The 23,471-nt window shown below is 43.6% G+C and overlaps 1 protein-coding gene and 1 long non-coding RNA gene across 4 annotated transcripts in view; one reads left to right on the forward strand and one right to left on the reverse strand.

The window, feature by feature from the left end:
* LOC309500905 overlaps nt 1–8,594 on the reverse strand; it is a 197,969-nt gene extending 189,375 nt beyond the window's left edge. Inside the window, exon 1 of the long non-coding RNA XR_014206729.1 lies at nt 8,449–8,594. This is a non-coding gene — a long non-coding RNA (uncharacterized lncRNA). The remainder of the gene's footprint in view (nt 1–8,448) is intronic.
* Nucleotides 1–23,471, forward strand: part of astn1 (astrotactin 1) — a 247,725-nt gene that overhangs the window by 18,535 nt on the left and 205,719 nt on the right. The window lies entirely within an intron of this gene.

The raw sequence follows: 23,471 nt of genomic DNA on the forward strand, positions 1-23,471 counted from the left end.
AAAAATAAGGAAGTAGTAATTTGCCTAAATCATTTAGTCTAAATGCTTCCTCTAAATTACTTAACTGAATTGCAGGTTTGTTTGTATTTGGCTTACATTACATTTCACTTATACAAGTAACCGTAAATGTCCACTGGGTCCACTAACCACTTACTGGAAACTTTATAGATGGAATTTTCAGATCACAGTGCTAAAGTGAGGACCAGGCCGCTATAGCAAGGTAATTGTGTGATTCACTGAGAAAAGTAGCCTTCGTTCTATGTGCATGATTTTGAAAGTCATTATTACTAAATCATCCATTGCACTTGTCAGAAGCCTTGTTGTAGTAGTGTTTTTTAAAGTTCTGAACTGTGTATGTGTGTTAAAATAGTTCCGATTCTTTCCAGATATTTTTAGGATGTAATCATTAATTCCATTTTTGCGAGAGAAATCTCCTCTATTCTCCATTAGGCCTGCCAGGAGTCCTTGGGCACAGAACTACATCAATAATAGAGGAAAGAAGATAATCTTATCTTCACATCTGGAGCTCTATTAGACAAAATTAACTGCTTAAATCTGGAGCACATGCTGCCTCATCAAAATGGGAGATCATGAAATTATGGTTTCAGAAATAGAGACATTTTCCCATAGAATTCTTTAATTTGTTATTAATTTGATGGATACTTAATTATTCAAATTATTAGCAGCAGTCAGTATGTATATGCCTGGTTTAAACTTTAAACACAAACATCTAAAGATTAATTAGGATTGATTCACAACCGTCCTACATAGTCAACAAGAAAGCAGTGATATTTTTAATTAGGGATGCACCGATATAACTTTTTCCAGAACGAGTCCGATACTGATACTGTCATTTTTGGTACTCGCTGATACCAATACCGTAACCGATACCTGTATTTTCACTGCATTTGTAATTTTTAAATGTATTGGTAGAGCAACCAAAAGAATATAAATCATATTATTTGGCTAAGTTAACTTAGTTGGCTAAGTTATTTTCATGCTTAATAAAGCCTGCTAAAATGCTTTGTATGAACTCCTGTTACTTTCACTGTTCATATTGCTCTATCATATTTTATCTTTCATTTAAAGGGGTGGTATAATGCCATTTTCACAAGATATAAAATAAGTCTTTTATATCCCCAGAGTGTTTATGTGAAATGTTAGCTCAAAATACCCCACAGATATTTTTATATAGCATGTTAAAATTGTCACTTTTTGAGGATGAGCACAAACGCACCGTTTTTGTGTCTGTTCCTTTAAATGCAAATGAGCTGCTGCTCTCGGCACAGAGGGCGGAGCTTCAGGAGCTTGTGTCCTTTTACCTCACACAGACATGCACTGAACATTTAAAAAACCTTTTTGCCTTTTATGTTCAAATCGAAGTCAGAAAGAGACTCAAGAAGAAGTGACAACATGTATACAACATTTCTGAATGGTTAGTGGGTGAATTTATGTAGCTTATGTGTAGTTATCTTCTAGTCATTGATTAGCATATTCTGTCTTGATAATCTATAAATCGCGTTCCCGGGGGGCGGGGTTTATGTAAATTTTAGGGTTGGTGATGTCACTAACCCAGGAGGAATGTTGTGTAGTCCCTACCAGCCGTTTGTTGTAGTTTTTAAAAAGCAATTTCTTTAAAAGAAAATATCTCCCTTTTCTTTGAACTTTGAGTGTTGTAACTTTGCATATGTTGTTTTTGCTCAAACAGCAACATTACACACTAACTAAAGTTAGAAAAGTGAAATCATATTCAACCACCCCTTTAACAGTACAGCACATATTTAGAGCAGCTCCAGAAGGGCTCAGTGCTGAGGATTGGGTCGGTGGTTGTTGGTATCGGAGCATTTTTACGATTACGAGTACAAGAGCTCAGTATTGGACCCATACCGATACTGGTATCGGTATCGGTGCATCCCTATTATGAATGTATTGCTCTTGTACTCGAATCACTACCACTGCTTTACTGGGGGAGAGACATTTCAGGCTTTAACAATGAAATAGTTTCTGACTTCCACACAGTTTCAACCATCAGGACTAATTGGTCATGCACAGTGGGCATGCTGTTTTCTGCAGGACTATAAATTATTAAATAAAAGAAGCATGGTCTTTTAGAAGTGTTGAACTTCAGGGAAGAGCCTCTGTGTCACATACAAGGCCTTTCCCCATAAAATTACTCATGTAGAGACACATTTTCAATTTGTTTCATTATTATAGTTATGACAAAAAGAATCAGTTTTATTATATTTTATTCAGTTGTTCACAGGACTTAGTAACACTTTATAAGTATACAGCAATAAAGTACTTACTAATCGTTTGCACACTATTAGTTCATAGTTAATTCATAGTTAATATATTGTAGTCTCTACATTGGTAATCTATTAATTGGCCATATATAAATAGTGAGTTCCTCATTTATTGTCACTATACAGAGCTCCAGACTAAGTCCCCCCCAATTAAGTGCTTTAAACCTGTAAACCAACCTTTATTAGTCATTAATATATGCACTAACGCTGCTGATGTATTTCCGGTAGAATCTCAGCCAGTGTCTTTACTTCCGCATAACGCGTTCTATAGCGAAGTGTACTAGCGGCAAAACTTTCATAAAATTGAATTTCTCAGAAACGGAGACAACGATTTTAGAAACCGATTCGCTAGTCGGATTTCGCATGATATGAGAGAATACTCACCCTCAAAGTTGTCGATGTAGCTTGAAATATATAATTTAAAGCCCTTCTCTTTCTTACTCTTACGTGTGACAGCTAACTGCCTCACAATATTGTTAACATCATTCACGTTAACCGGTGGAAGTTCTTGTAAACAGCAAGTGTAATGTACCATTATCTCCACCGAATACTTTAGTAGTACCAAAAACAGCTTCCGACGCAGCACCGGATGTAACTGGGCGGGCCGAGACAAAACGCGGAAGCGATCGTGCATAGCCTATTGCATTAATATTAAGTGTTTTTAAGATTAAAAATCACGATCGCGAACGGACCAAGGGGACCATACCCCAAGGCCCGCTTCCGCTACCTCGCACTGAGCCCCACCCCATGCTTGGTACGGCCCTGAACACACTGATCCGACAAAACCCAACAAAGTGTGTGCCGTCACTCTCTGCAGTGTGAATGGGCCTTTATATGTTGATTTAGTGCTCAAGAAACAGTTGTGCAGCATAATATTTTTGTTGAAATATATTTTAAAGGACAGTGATGCTGCATATATAAATCTACCAAGTTGTCTGCTCATATATATTTCTTTTTCACCCTCAATTGTGACCCTGGACCACAAAACCAGTCACATTGGTCAATTTTTTTTTTAATTGAGATGTATACATCATCTGAAAGCTGAATAAATAAGCTTTTTATTGATGTATGGTTTGTAAGGATATGATAATATTTGGTCGAGATACAACTATTTGAAAATCTGGAATCTGAGGGCAGAAAAAAATCGAAACATTGAGAAAATCGCCTTTAAAGTTGTCCATTAGTGTACGCGATTGTGCTGCATTCACTCACAAAAATCAATGTTTTATATATTTACAGTAGGAAATTTACAAAATATCTTCATGGAACTTGATCTATACTTAATATCCTCATGATTTTTGGCATAAAATAAAATTAGATCATTTTGACCCATACACCGTATTGTTGGCTATTGCCACAAATATACCCGTGCGACTTATGACTGGTTTTGTGATCCAGGGTCACAATTCACTAATTCACTAAATTCATCTGTCAAAAAATAATAATATTTTGCACCATGGTCAAAACACTGGACATGAGAATTGGACTCCATTTCCCACTTTTCAATACCACATGCATGTCTCTCCATTTATAATGATTTGGTCCCTACAGATATGCAGCTCTTTCTTTCTATTTGTGTTTTGCTTTTAATGTGATTCCTTTTTTTATTTCAGCCTATAAAAATAGCTGCACTCACTGGGTAATTAATTTGTAGCATTTTATATATAATAATGCATTCGCATTAAATGTTAATCTTCTTTGTTCTGGAAAAGCTGATGTTTTAAATGCGTCTCATGGTCTTTTAACACACTTCTCCGTGGGGGGCTGTGGTGCGAAGTGCATGTCAGCTTTTGCACTGTTAGAGTGTTCCAATGTTCTTTGTTTTTTAATTGCCCACTTACATAATTGTTTCATTAGCTCTTGCTGAAAATAGTTGCTTGAGAAGTCGAAGACAAGATGTGTGTGGGCACCTCTTCTGAACAGGGCCAGTAAATATTAGGTTAATTGAGTTGGTTACAGTAGCACTTAGGGCTCAGTGCTGCCATTCCGTATTATTTGCATATATTAGGAGCACCACTGCAGTTTCGTGAAGAGGGAGTCCCTCTAGGTAAAGCAGTAAGAATTGACTTGTCATTGGTCTGTGGTTGGGAGAACAGAGTTTGGAATAGCACACCACCATACTTCTCACCTCTTTGCTGTATGCAGTAGCAGTACAATTATGTATTGTGCACAGCAGGCACATTTTCTGTACATTTGTCCCACATTGCAGTGTGCTTGACTTAATCTTCCATTTTACTACTTGAAATGACTGACACATGTTTAGACATTTTTACACAAGAATGTATTAAAAACATAAAACAGTTGCAAGGATACACTTGTCACGGTCGCTGGTTGCAGCACAAAGGAAAGTTGGCAGGAGCAGCTACTTTTATTAAACTTATTAAACAAACTTGAATATTGACAAAGCACTGAAGAGACTCTGGAACAAAACAACCAACCAACATGTATGGACGAGGACAGATTGTGAACAAACACAGGGCTTAAATACAAGAGCAAACAAAGGAGCCAATGAGATAATTAACAAGCTAATTAAATAAACAGGTGACAGTAATACAACATTCAGACATACTGAAAGTGGGTCAAGTGAGCGGTTACACAGGCAAACATGAAACTGAATAAAATGAAAACTAATCTTGAAAAACACACGTGAACAGAACAGAATAAAAAAACACATAAAATGTGACAACACTACTGTGCAGAAGTTTGGGTGTGTAAGATTTTTTATGTTTTTGAAAGAAATCTTTTATGTCTAGCAAGGCTGCATTTATTTGGTGCTCAAGAAACATTTCTCATTATTATCATGGTAATATTTTTGTAGAAACCGTGATAAAAATAAAATAAAATTCAGGATTCTTGAATGGAAAGTTCAAAATAACAGCATTATTTGAAATATAAATCTTTTGGATTTCAGTAACCTCTCCCCTTTATACTGCAAACAATACTTTTCTTCCTCCAGTATTTTTGTCTTGTTTTCCAGTACAAATATCTACATTCTTCAAACCAAGGTACATTTACTTGAGAATCAAAATGTCTTTAGATATTAAGTATTGTTTTCTGAAAAATGTATTCAATTTAATTGATTTTATGTTTAAAACAAGGAAAAATATCTGTCATTGAGGTAAGAAAAAGAATTCTTAATTCAGGAATTTGTTTGAAAAATAAACTTACTTAATTTGGAAAATAAATTCAGAAAACAAGACTTAATGTATTATGCCATTTTGATGTTCAAGTAAATGTATCTAGATTTAGGACTTTTCAGATATAAAAAAAAAATACTAGGCAAGAAAATCGTTAAAAAAATTAAGAAAAATTTTTGCACAGCAACCAAAAGATGATCGCAACTTCTGTTTCATGCTGACTTTAAGTAAGTGGTGGTATCACAAGAAAGCGGTTGGAATCATTTCTGCCTAATACTTCAGTGAAATCTTTTTAGGTGTATTCAATTACGTGTGAAGGCGGTTGTGACAGTAATGGCGCTGCATTCTATATGTGCACTTCTGATGAGGAACTGACCCCGAAGGCATACATAGTCTTATAATTAAACAAGCCGTCAGCTAGATTCAGATGGTGGATGAACCGGAAGACTTTTCCGGAAGCGCTTTTTCGAAGTGCCATAGAAATCTTGGTTAATGAGGTAGTTGATGACTAACTATGCTCATCAGGAACTTCTTTTAACTTTTTGGAGAGAACCCATTGTTTGCAGTAAACAACAGTAGGTGGGCTAATATTTCATGTTACAATGCCCCCTGCATGAGCTCTTCTGCAATTAGCAATGCGGTACTTCTGAACTCTACAAACTCTCCTACTGTGCTGAGATGTGGGTTACAATGGATTGCAATAATGCTTGGCCACCCAGCGCCCCAGACACAAATTAACGTGAAGGCCAGATTGTAGAGTATTTAGTGGATGCTGAATTGATTTCTGTGGAGAGTTTGACTAATTGTAAACAGTGTTCGAGTGACTGTGAAGTGCTTTATTAACACCAAGACATGTTTTATTATTTTTCTTGTGCTGATTTCTTCACCTGCCAAATATTTCCTGAGTAAAATGTTCTGTGCAGTATTAAATCTAAAGCAATTTCTTTAGATGTATTTCCGATCTTGATTATGTATGTGCAGAGGCAAACTCACCTCTATTGTGCATACTATTCATTTACTGTGAACTATAAAGACAATATCCAGTGAATGAGTTTGAGGATGATGGATATGAACTAGAGCGAGCTCATGTGCGTTCTTTTGAATTATGAAGTTGTGAATAATCAAGTATGATTAATCAAGTTTTCCAGTCGTGATTAATGAAGTTCCTCCAATATGTTAGACTGTGTTGTCGTTTAGATATGGGAAAATGCAGGTTCTGATTACCTGGGGAACTAAAGCAGGTACTTTGATTATTTATCACAAAGAGTAAAACTTAATGGTTTTTATTCCATAAAAATCTGATTAATGGGAAAAAAGTGCCATTTGTTTGAGCTATCACTTACTCTAATGGTTAAAGCTGCTTACAGCAGAGGTTTGTTGCTTAACTGTCAAACAACATTATTATATTTTAGTGTAAGGGGATGCATGTAATGTTTGTGGGTGTTTTCATCACTGTATGTGTTTCTGTGCAGTTTGAAGCAGCCGGAATGGCTTTTTGTGTTCCATTTGGATTATACCATGAAAATAACCTACATATGACTGTCATGTAGGCTTAAGCAAGAGCACAGAGGGATAGAGCTCTGTTTTTTCCTCATCTGTTTGACGTATGGCTCATGCAAACACAGATTTGCTGTTGGATATCTATTCATACTATTGTCTGTTTGCCTGTCTGTGTGAGTTGGGGAGAATCATGGACATCTCTTTGGCTGTTTGTCAAGGGGACTGGTTTCTAAATGTCAAGCTAATATTTTCCAGTCAGTATGCTGTCAGTAACAATACCAGTGGAATATGATTGGTCAACACATGGCAATTGTTAGTTATAAGACAGTTACAATTAGCATAAGCAAATTAATCTGCGATATTACTTGTAAAAAGTAAAATTAGCTTTTTGCCACAACTGCCAGTGGCATATAGTATTTTAAACAATACTTTTACATATAATAGCTTTCAACTTCATTGAGGCAACTCAGTGTTCCTTCATTAGTAGCTAGTGATGTTTTAGAATTAGGTACCGAAGCTCAGGCTCATTTGTTAAACTGTCAACTTTGAATCGGTGGCAGTAGGAAGTAGTTCCACACACAATAGTTTTTTTTTAAGACACCCTGTTGTTGTTTCTTATTTACTTACCCACTTGTGCCATCAAACTGTTGTATAAACGCAATATCACACTTGTAGTCATGCGATATGTCTCTATATCAGCACGCATGGCTGTGATTACCTACGACCAAATCAAAGACGTGCTTTCGTGCTGATATAGAGCCATATCACACTTCTATATAATGTATAATAGCATATAATGCCCATTTGTAATAATAATTAAACAACAATGTACAGCTCAGAACAACAACAAAACTTAAAGCTGCAGTCCGTAGTTTTTCCTCTTTGTCGCCATCTCTGTTTAAAATCTGCAATTCCAGTTATTCGCGGAATTATCAACTTTACGTGGGTTGTGCCTCGGCACGGCACAGCGCGGATGAATCCAATGTTTTGAGAATGTGCGGCTGTCAGTCACCGCGCCGGTGTGGATACTGTCTTTCGGAATCACAGATTCTACTTTTTGGAAGTATGACCAACATAATAATTTTCACCGGAAAATGTCATCTGAACAAGTAAGTAACGTCCACTTTTGTTCTGACCAACTAAGGGAAAAAAAGTGTTGCAGTAAATCACGCTGATTAAATCTAATGATCGCTTATGTCTTACCTGTCCAGCAGAAAAAAAGCCGTCTCTGCATCCGTTTTGAACCCCTTCAAAACACGGAGATCACGCCACCTTTCAAAAGCCCTTCCGGTATTTATCCTTGTTTTCGCATGGGCCCGGTTGCAGTCTCTTTTTTTCTGTAGTCACTCCGAAGTCTGAAGTCTTTTGCATTTTTGCAGTTGTCACTGGTGATTGTCGTTTGAACCTTTCTGGATCCGCCATCAAATTGATGAGTTTAATTATATCAAATGCTGTTAGAAAAGGCTATAAATCTCCACCTCCAACTTATTTATGTGTACAGATGTGACGTAATGACGCAAAGACATGCTTGAATTTCCCGCGGAAATCCAACAGTACCACTGGAATTAAAAACATTATTACAAGCTTACTGTTTTGAATCGAGCTAAGACAAGCAGATAGTTTTGAACACTGGCTGGTTATGTACTTGCTCAAAAAAAATTTGGGATAATTTTTAACCCAAAAAGTTACGGACTGCAGCTTTAAAGAAACAATGAATTAAAGAAACGTTGGAATAACAGACTGTGAAGGAAGCGAAGGGAAGATTAGAGCTAATATCAAAGTGACAAGACATGCAGTGCTCTTCAGTCTGGCATGTCATGTAATTTCCCCATTCATTTCGAATTATCTGCTAATTTCAAGGCAGAACGTTGAGTATTTTTGGATTTGCAGAGAATCTTCATTTTGAACCAAAGAACAGAAATTCTCAGGATTATTTTCATGTGCTTTAGCAAACTCTCACATGCTATTATCTACTGTATACATTAGGGCTGTAGTCAACCAAAGAAATGCTTAGTCGACCAAAGTCCTGTCCTGCGCAACGATTAGTCAAAAAAAAAAAAAAAAAGACGCGATGTTTTGCATTTTGATTGAACATTTATTAAACAATTGTCATAGAGCATTTATAAAACAACATACATTTTTTGTTTGTTTTTTTATTGACACCTGGGATCCCCCGCGAAACGGTTCTCATTCGCGCTTGAATAAGGCCGGCGACACACTGGCTGCGTGGCGTGAGCGTCTCAGCTGCTGTGGCGTGTCTGTTTTTATTTCAGCTCCCATGTTAACAGGTTGGAGTTTGCACACTGCCTGCGTGAGACACGCGTCTCAGGCGCGGCTCGAGCCACGCGGAAAACGCGTGCATGCTAGAAATAGAACCGACGCCTGAGTGTTCCAGCAACGGGGGTGTTTTCTTTATTTAAATTTAGTTTTTCTTTAGGCCTATTTACATTTCGTTTTTCTTTATTTAAATTTCGTTTTTTTTTTATTTAAATTTCATTTTTCTTTATTTAAATTTCGCTTTTTCTGTATTTAAATTTCGTTTTTTCTTTATTTAAATTTCGTTTTTTTGTCTTTATTTAAATTTCGTTTTTTTGTCTTTATTTAAATTTCGTTTTTCTTTATTTAAATCTACCCTTTACTGTGTCAGTAAAATGTTAGTCAGAAAAATATTAGACTACCTTAAAAGTATTGCTTAAGTTAACAGACTGTGTGTGTTTTATATCACTAGTGCAGTGTCCGTTCTCGGAGAATATAAGCCCTGCGTGAGGTGCGCCGCTTCCCGCTCGCGCTGTTCTGTAGTTTACTATTAATTCTGAACTTGTCGCGTCTCGCGTGTGAAACATCTTTGAAACATGTTACTTATGTTGAATGTAAGATGACTGTCACTCACATATTGTCTGTATTTATTTGAGGAGGTTTCTCCCCCTTATGCTTTGTCTCCCCTTATATTTTTTTCCTGGTGTTTCTCACTCATTTCTGCTTCAATGTCTTGATTGTGGCATTTCTTTGAGGTTTAGAATCCAGTATTCCTGTAATTCTGTCTTTTATCAATTTAATAAAGAACTCTTGTCTCGTTTTCTGTCCAAACATACCGCGTCATCTACGTCAGCTGACCTGTAAATGCGCAAAAACTGTTTCCATTGCAGTTTTGCAAAATACTTATTTTTCGAATTGCCTGAAAAACGTACTCGGTTACTAACGTAACCTCGGTTCTCTCTAGAAGAGGGAACGAGTACTGCGTAAGATATCTTACGCTAGGGGAAAATCCTTTTTCCGCGAGATATTGAAGCCAAAAATTATCCTTAATTTTGTAATAATGCAAAACGCGTTGCAGCAGCAATGCAGACATAGGCGAGACAGCTCGCGCGCCTATTGGCTGCTCTGCGGCAACTGCAGCAGCCTATCGAGCGAGGCCTGGCGTGACGTCAGACCCAATCAGGGCACTTCGCGCCCGCTGCGTCACGTCCCGCCGAAATGGGCGTGGTCTAGGCCTATAAATATCGCTCGCAGGCAGCTATTATCTGGTTTTTCATCATCGAAGCAACCAGAGCGTGTGCATGCACGGCAAGATACGCAGTACTCGTTCCCTCTTCTAGAGAGAACCGAGGTTACGTTAGTAACCGAGTACGTTCTCTTACGAGAGGTCTCTCGTACTGCGTAAGATATCTTACGCTAGGGGACCCAGTGTAAAACGCCGTGCGTGCTGAGATCTGACACCAAAGACCCAAGGGCGAAAGCCCGGGGTACATATAGTGCACAAACACTCAGTGAACTCACAGAGAGTCCGGGAAGAAGGAGGGGTGCAGCCTCACTTCTCCACATAAAGTAGCGTCGAAGGGACGCAAATTTCATCATACAGACAGGGCGGGGTACGGCCTGAACAGATGGGAAAAAAAAATGTGGGTCTTACACAGTTTGCCCAGCTTTAAACTGTCGAAAATTGAGCTGTGCTCAGTAAACGCAGCATTCTGAGCTGAACGCATCAGGTCAGATGATACTGGTAGTCTAGACCGACAGCAGCCTGGCCTGCAGGGCGGGAACCTCTAGGTTATAAAACCTTATAAATGTAGACGGGGAGGCCCAGCCTGCCGCCATACAAATATCTTGCAAGGCAATCCCACTCGACCAAGCCCACGAAGAGGCCATGCCTCTTGTGGAATGCGCTCTGACACCCAAAGGGCACTGCATGCCCTTGGAGGCGTATGCCAGCGCTATAGCATCAACTATCCATCTGGATAGGCTCTGTTTCGACGCGGCTAGTCCCTTAGAACGTCCGCTAAACGAAACAAAGAGCTGTTCCGTCTGTCTGAAAACAGACGAGCGAGACACATAAGCTCGTAATGCCCTGACTGGGCAAAGGAGGCTCGCGTCTCTTTCCTCATCAGGGACCGGTAGGGCTGACAGAGAGATAATCTGCGCCCTAAACGGTGTGTTGAGGGATTTTGGAACATAACCGTGCTTAGGTTTGAGTATAACTTTTGAGTCATTGGGCCCAAACTCCATGCACGCCGCGCTCACAGAGAGCGCGTGCAGATCCCCTATGCGCTTCACCGAAGCGAGAGCCAGCAAAAACACCGTTTTGAAAGACAGGTGTTTCAAATCGATTGACTGTAAAGGCTCAAATGGCGCACCTTTCATGGCTTCCAGAACCGTAGAAAGGTCCCATACGGGGACTGAGGGAGGTCTGGGAGGATTCAGTCTCTTAGCTCCTTTAAGGAAGCGGATGACTAAATCGTTCCTTCCTATTGACTGACCAAGCGTTGTTTCTGAGAACGCTGCTATAGCCGCCACATAAACTTTGAGCGTGGAGGGGGCCCTGCCCCCATCCAACAGCTCTTGTAGGAAGGAAAGCACCTCCGTCACATCACAATTTGTGGGTGACACACCACGGGCTGTGCACCAGCCCGAAAACACTGACCATTTCGAAGAATAGAGTCGTCTTGTAGACGGAGCTCTAGCCTGCGTGATCGTGTTTAATACTCCTTTAGGGAGTCCAACATGTACCCGTTGATGGCCCAGACATGAAGGGACCATAGATCCGGGTGAGGATGCCAGATCGAGCCGCGGGCCTGTGAGAGGAGATCTCTCCTCACTGGTACTGGCCACGGGGCAGTACTTGCTAACTGCATCACGGCTGGGAACCAAGGTTGGTTTTTCCAGAACGGTGCTACCAGCAGTACTGAGCATCCTTCTTCCCTGATCCGTTCTATCACCTGAGGCAGGAGAGAGACGGGGGGAAAAGCATAGAGCGGGCGGCGGGGCCACACATGGGCCAGCGCGCTCCTGCTCTTGGAGAAAAATTCTTGACAGTGAGCGTTTTCTTGAGACGCAAACAGGTCCACTTCCGCTCTGCCGAATTTCTTCCACAGCAGTTGGACTGTCTGTGGGTGTAGGGACCATTCGCCTGCCGGAACATTGTTCCTGGACAGTCTGTCTGGTCCTATATTCATGATCCCTGGCACGTGCGCTGCTCTGAGCGAGCGCAGGTTGCACTGAGCCCATACCAGGAGGCGTTCTGCCAGCCTGTACAGTCTCTCGGATCTGATGCCGCCCTGGCGATTTATGTAGGATACCACAGACATGTTGTCCGAGCGGACCAAGACGTGGTGACCTTTTATTTGGGGACAAAAACGCGTCAGCGCGTTGTCTACTGCCAGCATTTCGAGGCAGTTTATGTGCAGGAGCTTCTCCCGTTCTGACCACTGGCCGAAGAACGGTCTGCCCTCGAGCAGCGCTCCCCATCCCGAGGTGGACGCGTCCGTGGACACCACTTTCACCCTCGAGGAAGTCCCCAGGCTTACACCTGATTGGTACCAGTCGTTCGCTTTCCAGGGTTTCAGAGCTGTAACGCATTTCTGATTGACCCTGAGGCGAAGCAAACCGGGTGCCCACGCTTTGCGTGGGACTCGCGCTTTCAGCCAAAACTGCAGCGGGCGCATGCGGAGCAGACCCAGCTGGAGTACTGACGATGCTGAGGCCATGAGACCTAGCATCTTCTGAAATCTTTTGAGCGGGACAGACGCGCCGCAGCGAAAAGAGTTCGCTGTGCGTCGAATGTCTACCGCGCGCTGTTGTGATAGTCGCGCTATCATGGATAGTGAGTCCAGTTCTGTGCCCAGGAAAGATATTTTCTGACTGGGTGACAGGGAGCTCTTCGCCCAATTGACACTCAGACCCAAATCCTCGAGGTGATCGAGTAAAATGGTCGTGTGTTCTATGAGCACTGCGCGAGATTGCGCTAGAATCAGCCAATCGTCCAAATAATTCAGCACTCGCATGCCTCTCATTCTGAGGGGTGCGAGCGCCGCGTCCATGCACTTCGTAAATGTACGGGGTGCTAGGGACAAACCGAACGGCAGGACTGTGTACTGATATGCCTGGCCCTCGAAGGCGAATCTCAAAAATCGCCTGTGACGTGACGCTATCTGTATTTGAAAATACGCGTCTTTCAGATCTATTGACACAAACCAATCTCCTTGGCGAATCTGCACAAGGATTTGCCTGGTCGTGAGCATCCTGAACTGTCGCTTCACAAGCACTTTGTTCAGTTGCCTTAGATCTAGTATGGGTCTGAGACCCCCGTCTTTTTTCGGTACCAGGAAGTATCTGCTGTATAGCCCTCCTTCGCTCTGATCTTGAGAGAGGGGTTCTATGGCCCCTTTTCTCAATAGTTTCGTCACTTCGGCTCGAAGTAGATGTGCTACTTCTGTTTTTACCGTGGTCTCGACGCGCGCCACATAGCGGCGAGGGCGTCGGCGAAACTGCAGCGAATAGCCTCTTTTTATAATGTTCAGCACCCACTTCGAAACCCCGGGCAGCTTTGCCCATGCGTCTGCATGGATAGCTAGGGGTCGAATACGAAGCGCGCTCCGCTCGCTCAGCGATGGAGAAGCTTCTGTGTGCTGTAACACAAGCGTGTCGCTCGTGACCTTTGAGGCATGGGGCGCGCTGATGACAGCGGGCAGATTGCCCGCGCTCGACTCCTCTACGGTGGTTAACCGCGAGGGGGAGGGCTGGGCGGTTCCCGTGGGAACTGTCATGTCTATGTGTGGATGTGGGCGCGGGACAGCGGGCACATTTATCACACCGAAAACATCGTTCGCTTGCGTGAAGCGAGTGCACGTTGGTTTCGTTTTTACAGAAACCGTGAGACATGCATAACGTGGTGTTAGTGGGCACTGGGTAGTGGGCACATTCACCATGTTTGAAGCGCAACCGACCTGAGTCGGTTTTATGTGCGCGAGCCCTGTGTGACAGGCTGTGCTTATGTGTAGGGATGGGCACTGGGCAGTGGGCATTCTTACTACACACGAAACACCATCGGCCGTGGCCGGGACACCAGAAAATACGCTCTTTTGGGGATTTATCTGGGTAGCCGTGAAAACGGCATTTGTGTGCAGGCAAGCGGGTGACAGAACCGACTTGTTGGCTGCAGAAAACACTGGAACAGTCACATTTTCTGGAACTGGACGAGCGAATAGCTTTGGTGTGAGTCCGGCCGCAGCGGGACTGGAACACCGTCGTTTTCCTAGCTGTGCTAGGACGACTTCGGGGCCTCGGGCTTCACCGTAACCTTAGGTCGCGGGCCGCGTCCTGCGGGGCGGCGACCGGATGAGCGGGAGCGCGGTCTCGCGCTTCTGGCCTGGCGGCGCTGTGAAGTGGAGGCGGTGGACGGTGGCTGTGGCTGTGAGCTCTGAGCAGACGGTTTCGCACGGCCTGCTGCAGAGCTGGAGCGCTTCGGGAGGAAGTGCTTCATAGCCTGAGACGCTTTCTGTACCTCTGCGAATCTCTCCGCGAAATCTTTGACGGAGGATCCGAAGAGGCCTGCGGCGGAAAGCGGGGCGTCGAGGAACGCGGTGCGCTCAGACTCGGCCATTTCCGAGAGCGTCAGCCATAGATGTCTCTCAGACACGGTGAGAGAAGCCATAGTCCGTCCAATGGCTTGCGCTGCGGACTTAGTAGCACGAAGGGCGAGGTCCGTGGCACTCCTTAAGTCCGGCACGCAGATCGCGTCAGGTCCTTCCTCATCCAGCTTACGGAGGAGATCGGCCTGGAAGATCTGGAGCGTTGCCATGGTATGCAACGCTGACGCAGCTTGCCCGGCGGCGGAGAAAGCGCGGTGGAGCAAGCTCGACGTCGTGCGGCAAGCTTTAGAGGGTAGGGCCGGCTTAGCGCGCCGTCCAGCGGAGGGCGGGCATAAGTGGGCCGCTATCGCCTCTTCAACCGGCGGCAGCGAGAGGTATCCTTTGTTCTTGGCATCGTCAACGGCGGAGAATGCCAAAGAAACAGCAGGACGCACTCTAGCAGAATAGGGGGCGCTCCAGGACTTGGCGACTTCTTCGTGTAACTCAGGAAGAAAAGGCGCCGGTCTGGACACAGGTGAAGCGCGCTCCCCAGGCAGGAAAAATCCATCCAGCCGGTTGTGAGCGGGCTGCTCAGGCGAAGACCACTCGAGGCCGAGGCTCGCCGCGGCCTGTGCGAGTACTCGCATGAGTTCCGTCTCGATGGAAGCTCTCTTGCCTGACGAAGTGCGGGCAGGGGGCGCGGGGTCCTCAGAGCCCGCCCAATCCTCACTGCCTGACGCCAGGATAGAGCAGGAATCATCCTCTCCCAGCAGGGCTTCCTCATCCGCGATATCAACGGAAGCGGCGGCAGACGGCGGCCGCTGTCCGTCAGGAAGCGAAACAGAAGAAGCCGGGGAAGCAAGCGGGCGAACCGGCGAGCTTTGGCGGCTGAGGGAGGGTTCCGGGGCCCGCTGGGCACGGCGCTTTTTACGGCGCGACGCCGCGGCGGGCGGGGGAGCAGTCTCGGTGAAGACGGCTAGGCGAGTCCTCAGAGTCGCCATTGCCATCAGCTCGCAGTGAGGGCATCCGCCGTCAGCGAGCGCGAGAGCTGCATGTTCCTCACCCAGGCAGGAAACGCAGATCACGTGGCGGTCCCCGTCGCTGAGTGTGGCTCTGCACGAGCCGCAGGAAGGCATCTTTAAAAAGACGCTAGCTCTTTTAGAAATGTGTGTCGCGGCGGCGACACACACACACAGAAATACAGTGTAATAAAGAGAAGGATATAAGCGCCGGAAAGCGCAGCAGGAAGGCAGGAAGGCGGCGCGGCCAGCGACTTCAGTGACTCGTCCCGCTGAAGGTGCTCTCTCTCGACGGCGCGGCTCCTAATCCAGCTCCAGCGATGCGTGTGCTTCGCTTGAAGGATGAAAAATCAGATAATAGCTGCCTGCGAGCGATATTTATAGGCCTAGACCACGCCCATTTCGGCGGGACGTGACGCAGCGGGCGCGAAGTGCCCTGATTGGGTCTGACGTCACGCCAGGCCTCGCTCGATAGGCTGCTGCAGTTGCCGCAGAGCAGCCAATAGGCGCGCGAGCTGTCTCGCCTATGTCTGCATTGCTGCTGCAACGCGTTTTGCATTATTACAAAATTAAGGATAATTTTTGGCTTCAATATCTCGCGGAAAAAGGATTTTCCCCTAGCGTAAGATATCTTACGCAGTACGAGAGACCTCTCGTAAGAGAACCACCTCATGTGAGCGTAAAAACCTTTTTTGCGATAAATGGGAGTTTTTTGCGAAATTGACGTGTTTACAATTCGCAATTTCAGTTTGCGCAATTTGAAGGGTAATGGAAACGCGGCTAGTGTCTGCCAAATGAGCATAAAATGATTTACCCTTTTTTCCCTGAAGGAGCAATTTAGGAAAATGAACTCAAATTTTCGACTTAAGCCGAGAATGTATTAAAAAAGAAAGATGGCACCAGTCATACTCCTTTATGAAGTTTACCTTTGAGCAGTTTTGCTGTCACACCACAGAAATGGCAGAAGTGAATAAAATGCATGATTTTGTTTTAGAGGATATGCTATTCAATAATCATACAATTTATTCACAGTCATTTGCTGTAGGGATCTGCGATAACCTTTGCAGAGAAGTAAAGCACTTCAAGCTGTGTCTGTATTTTTTAAATGTTGCTCCGTTACCCCTTGAAGAGCATCAAGTAGCCTATTTTCTGCCACAGCTTACTTTTAACCTCAAATTATTCTCAAAACAAATCGTATTACCATTTGTGCAAAATTACTGTCGATTTCTCTCTCTGTAGAGACATTGCCATTTCATCTCTCATGTGATGAGAGGTGGAATGGCAAAGAGAAACATTTTCGTGTCTGTGTTCCGGTCTTAGCTCTTCCATTAGCAGGTCCTTGCTTCTTTCATCCCGCCAGTTCCCTAAGCCCTGTTGGCTTGATTCAACACTATAAATAGAATCATGCGAAGACCCTCCGGCCTTTTATTTTATTTTATTTTTTTAAATGAGCATTCCTTTTCAGAACCCTCTGTTCTCGTCTTCTACCACATCTGCTTTAACTCCATACTGGCCTCAGGTGTAGCTTAAGGGAGGCTGTCTACCAGTGAGGGAGCTCTGGGTGCACGCAACTTAAGACCAAGCCCTGTAACCTTCACCTAATCGGCCATAATAGACCAGCCTTGGCGATATAATGCATCGTGTAGGGGAGGCTGAGGCTAGTCGTCGACAAGGTCTAAGAGTCAGGCATCTTAAATTCAATTGCACACACATGCTTTCTATAGCAGGGGTTTATGCTTCAAGGACAAGGGTCTAAATGTCTGCTAATGACCCTTTTTAGTTTTATTTTATTATTATATAGTATGCATGCATGCATGCATCAATATATAATACTTGAATTAATAATTTATAAATAATGGACATATCTATGGTAAACATACTATGATTTTTTATTATTATATAACTCTAATTTATTTTTATATTTATTTATATTTTGTATTAAAAAAAATATTTGTATAGTAATATGCATTGATGTCACTTTCCCGTCGGAACCCGCCCCCCTCAGCCGGACTGAGTGGCAAAAGAGCCTTTGCGTGACTGGATTTAATAGGGGAAACTGCGAAAACGTGAGTGAAACGAATGATTATCAGTTTAGACTAAAGGTTGGACTCTACATAGTGTTCCTTACAACTTACCAAAGATCCAGTGATCCATGGATATTGACATGCAGCCAGGAATCGTGTTTCCTGACATTTATATGTGCTTGATTTCAACGCCGGGGAAATACATAAAGCAAATTTGCCTGTGAATGCTTTATATACAGTAAATACAATATAAGTAGGTCTAAATCCATGTGATCACTTATATCAATGTTATATCGTCATACCGTCCAGCCTTAAAACTTGTATAGTTTTTTTGTCAGTGTTTATTTAAAAACGTCCAATTATGCAGAATATACGATGGTAAATATTTCATTGTTTCTATGAATTGCAGCGATCCATTTGCTTCTCTTTTCTGTAGCTTTCGGCAAAAATATACCTCAGACTTTTTGTCAGATCTAGTTGTACAATCGATCGCAAAGCTCTTTCCCGTTTTAGATGTGTTTTGTGTGGTTTTTGCGGCATTCACGCTGAAAACCAATGCTGCCGCACTGTTTTTTTGCCACTTAGTGGGTGTAACCGCAGTCCCTCTGTCCGACGGTGACGTCACGCGCATACTCTCTTTTTAATTGTTGAACCATATTTTTTTATTTTCTAGGCAATATCGTTGCAAATAATCAATGTAGCATTTTTGTAGCCAATACTTTGTACAGAATTTCAATTTCAAATAGATCTTAGGTAGTCTTAGGTGGGCATGACTGAGTAGAACTACAGAAAATCAAATGAGCATGCTAATTCCTAAAAACTGGACATGCGTGCAAATAACCACTAATATGAGCATGGTGTTATTGATAGCATTAATGCATATGCTTTTCAGTTAAGTATCTGTGATCGACACTGGCATGCCCACGCTTCAGCCTGACTGCCCTGAAAATGTCTTCTGAAACCCACCCGCTGTGTTGCAAATAGAGAGTCTGTGCAGATGGACTTGCTATGTTTGCCTCCTGCTGGTTCGGTGGACGCAGAGGCCTCTTTGTCATGCAGGTAGTTTTATATGTATTATCCTGAAAAACTTTGCTGCTTCGGCAGAGCCCCGAGTTTAAAGCGGTGTCCCCAGATTAGCCTCTTGGTGTACATGATCAATGGGAAGAACCTTCACGTACTTGACTGAATATGCAGCAGACGCTCCACCGGCATCCCACAGAGGCCGAGACTAGTGATAGGTCTATTGTGGCTCCCCCTGAATATTTGTGATAAGACTCAGCGAACAGTGACTGTGGTGTAGTGCAATGGCAGGGTTTTGCTTGTCTGATGAGTCTTATTGAATTGCAGTTGTCACATTACCTACAACTTTCTACAAGTGCACAAATCCAGTGTTTAAAATATGTAACGGTTTAGCTTTTTTATTCCACGTGACATATTATTGCATAATTGCTGAAATTGGACTACTGTATAGGCACATACATGCATACATACAGTACATACATATATACATACAGTACATACAGACAATCATCTTTATGTTTTGGGTTTAACATAAACCTTTAATGGAAATCTTTAATCTCACTGTAATGGAAATTATTTTTTTATTTATTGTTTGTCTTGCTATGGCTAGTTCCACCGCTACCATTTTATGTATCCTAAAATACACAAATAATATTTTCATACTTTTTTCATAATTTGACAAAATTACAGCGTGATTGGAAATGGCGCAAAGTATTTACCTTGATTTTACTTTTCTTCACACATTATGTCGTATTTCTTGTCATGCTTGCTGTTTCTATATTTTTGATAAACTAGTTTTGAGTAGAGGAAGTTTTGAGAGAAATGTGTGTGTGTCTGTATATATATATATATATATATATATATATATATATATATATATATATATATATATATATATATATATATAAATGTATATATTGTCGCCGTCAGGTGGAAACCTCATATCTCCAAAAATGCTACTTTTCAGGAAATGAAATTATTATAATAATTTTTTTAAATAATTAAACACAGCATTGTCAAAGTTGATATATTGTGGCTTTATATACAGTATGGTCAGACACTTGGATTTGTCATTATATTATTAACATTTTACTAAAATTAAGCTCAAATAAAGTTTTGAGCAACCTATCAATGAGGTTTTTGACCGATGAATTTCAGAGAATTTTGGACATGCGTTTTGTCAAACATATGTAAAGGGTGACCGATAGTAATGATTAAAAAAAAAAAAGGCAAAATATGGAGATATGAGGTTCATGCCAACATTGGTGATATTGTTTGTTTTTATTTGTTCTTTACATGTTCATAATTTTAAATGTAATAATTCTTATTTTTAAGATGATTTTTTTCACAGTTGAAAACAGTAAATATACTAGAGAAATATTTCACTACAGCATTAAAAACCTGAACTACAGTACACAGTATTTTTGTGGGTGTTTTTAGTAGATTATGACAGATTAGAGAGATTACATGATTAAAGAGAGATAAATGTTTGATAAGTGAATTGATTAGCATAGAACTGATAGTTCTCTTTCATCATCTCGTTTCGAGATCCACCTATGGAAGGGCATCCGTACCTGACCTCTGCAGAAGCATCCAATTGCACCAAGTCTGGCTAGACAGACAGAAGCGCGCAGCCAATGCCCGGTAAGGCCACACCCCCTTACCTAAGGCATATAGCTGTCAGGCGCGCTGCTATTCCTCAGTTGACATTCGCTTCTCGCGATCTCTGCACTGACACAGTTCGGTTGGATTAACGTTACGCTGCTCACTTTCGAGTCTTCAGGAGGACATATCGCCAGATCAGCCTCCGCCAGACGTGAGTGACAGTCGTTTCTTCAGCCTATCCGCTGTGTTTTTTGCATCCGGAGCCGCCCGCGCTCTCGCTGTCCTTCACCTGCTCCTCCTTACATGGCTGCCCGCCACGGATTTTTCCGAGTTCTTCACCGCTAGCCCACCCATGGCTATGTGACCGTCTAAACAGCCGCTTCTCCGGGGAACAGCCTATCACGACGAGCCTGCCCGGCCGCGTGTGGTGCTCTAATAATCGCCGCTAAGGACCCTCTCGTTCTGCGCTGTTTGCTTGAGCTTAACACGCTCAAGAAGCTTTGGAGAACCCGGAGAATTGCGGTCATTGTAATTGCTGCACATGTAGCTTTTTACTAAGCCGGCTTTTAGTTGCACGACCCAGCGCGCCGTGCTCGGCCTTTCTGACTCGGATGGGGGACACGGTGATGATGACGCACTACCGGGGGACTCCCGGAGCGCCACCTCTCTAAATATTTGAGCTGACATCAGCCCAATCCGCATTCCCTGAAGAGGACATCTTCGCGGGAAAACCTCACTCTCGTTGACGAACCGGCCGGTTCCGGCGACGGGGATGACGCGGTCCTTTTAGCGTTCCCTAGGCTAGCGCTCACGCGGCTTTGCCTCAGTCCATCCTCCTGGAAGTTTGTGAGCGAGCGGCCGTTCGTCTCAACATTGTGTGGCCAGCTCCACAGAGCGCCACCGACCAGGATAGGAATATTTACGACGGGTAAGCGCTGAGACCACCGCCCAGTCTGAGGAAACAACTCTTAAAACTGGAGCGTCCCGCTAGACTGTTAACACGGTCTCACGGGCCTTGATGTGTTACGATTACGTGTTGAGGCTTTCAATTTATGCCTTCCTAGGCAGGCGGCCCCGAACGCAAGCGGCCTGCCTGTTGTTCGACCGTTGGGAGTATCGAGCCCGCGTTCACGGGCCACGAGGACGTTTAGTGGACGTTGTGTGTGTGTACCCCCCCAAGCGGGGCTGTCGTGAGGAAAAGTACGTAGCAGTGTTACCACACTGCACGCACTTGGTTCCCCTCACCCAGTTATTAAAGGCTTCGGCCCCAGTGTTTCCCAACACAAAACACACACATTACTAAACAACACATTTAACAAACGAATCAAATGAATTCGTGCAGATTTATATATCTGCCAACATAGAGAGCAAATATCTCTGATCCCATGCATGTCGCCCTGAGTCCGTCCACAAGAGGGCTCCATTGCCTCACAAATCAACTAGCTGGGCTCACACAGCTCAGTTGCGGCTGCCCAGCCATGTGTTTTTAGTGGACGTTGTGTGTGGAAGGCTTCGGCCCCTGTGTTCCCCAACACAAAACACACACATAACTAAATAACACTTTAAAACAAACGAATTAAATAAATCCGTTACAGAGAGAGTATCTCTCTCCGGGGATATTATTTTTCTGCCTGCAGTGTGTTTTTAGTGGACGTTGTGTGTGGAAGGCTTCGGCCCCTGTGTTCCCCAACACAAAACACACACATAACTAAATAACACTTTAAAACATACAAATTAAATAAATCCGTTACAGAGAGAATATCTCACTCCGCGGATATTATTTTTCTGCCTGCACTTAAGACTGCCCAGTTCATGTGTTCAGGAGATATGTGTGTTTTCCGCCCACTTTCAGGCCTTGTGAGGGAAAGTTTAGCACAGTGGACACCACACTGTGGACACCACACTATGTTCCCCTCACTCTGTCAATAAAGGCTCCGGCCCCAGTGTTTGCCCAACACAAAACACACAAAGTTACGAATCAAATGAATTCGTTTTGAAGAGAAGACCTCTCTCCGCAGAGAAAACTTCTCACTGCAGAGGGAGGAAATCCCTCCGAACCCCTGCATGTCGCCTCTAGTGTGCCCACTAGATGGCGACTTTGCATCACGAATGAACCAGCTGGGCCCATACACCCCCGCTCCGGCCCGAGCGGGGGCGCTCTCGAGTCACGAAGCGGCTTGGCAAGCCATTTCAGCGCCCGAGTGGGTTTTGCGTACCGTAACCTAGGGTTACAGGCTGCAGTTTGCAATAAAACCTCCACTTTTCAACGCCGTTCTCTCTTCTCACACAGAAGAAAATGCCTCACACATTCTGAAAGAGGAAATTTCCTCCCTCCTAAACAAGGGAGCGATTCAGATGGTGCCACCCAATCTTATAAACCATGGTTTTTATTCCTGGTATTTTTATGTTTCCAAAAGGCGTGGTGCCCCCCGCCCTATATGGACCTTCGAATGTTGAACAAACATTTGAGGAAATACAATTTCAGAATGTGACACAAGGCTCTCTCGCCCGTGCCATAAAGCAGAACGACTGGTTCACATCAGTCGATCTGAAAGATGCTTTCTTTCACATAAGTATCTACCCTCCACACAGGAAATATCTTCGTCTTGCCTACCAAGGCATTTGTTACGAATTCACAGTTCTTCCGTTCGGGCAAAATTTGAGTCCCCGAACTTTCTGTCTGTGTGCGGAGGCGGGCGTGGCGCCCCTGAGACTATCAGGGCTGAGAATTCTGAATTACATATACGATTGGTTCATCATAGCCAAATCGAAGGAGAAGGTGTCGCTGGACACCGGCCGGGTGCTCGCGCACATCACATCCCTCGTGTTCAAGGTGAATGCGAGCAAAAACAATCTGACTCCCAGTCAGAATGTCTTTTTCCTGGGCTTGGAATTGAACTCAGTCTCCTTGCGAGCGCGTCTCTCTCAAGAGCGTGTTGGCTCTCTGATGAACTGTCTGTCTCAGTTCAGAGAAGGGGCGAGAGTACAATATCGCACATGCCTCAGGCTGCAGGGTCTC

Source organism: Leuciscus leuciscus (genome assembly GCF_965113295.1).
Source record: "Leuciscus leuciscus genome assembly, chromosome: 6".
NCBI classification, from domain to species: domain Eukaryota; kingdom Metazoa; phylum Chordata; class Actinopteri; order Cypriniformes; family Leuciscidae; genus Leuciscus; species Leuciscus leuciscus.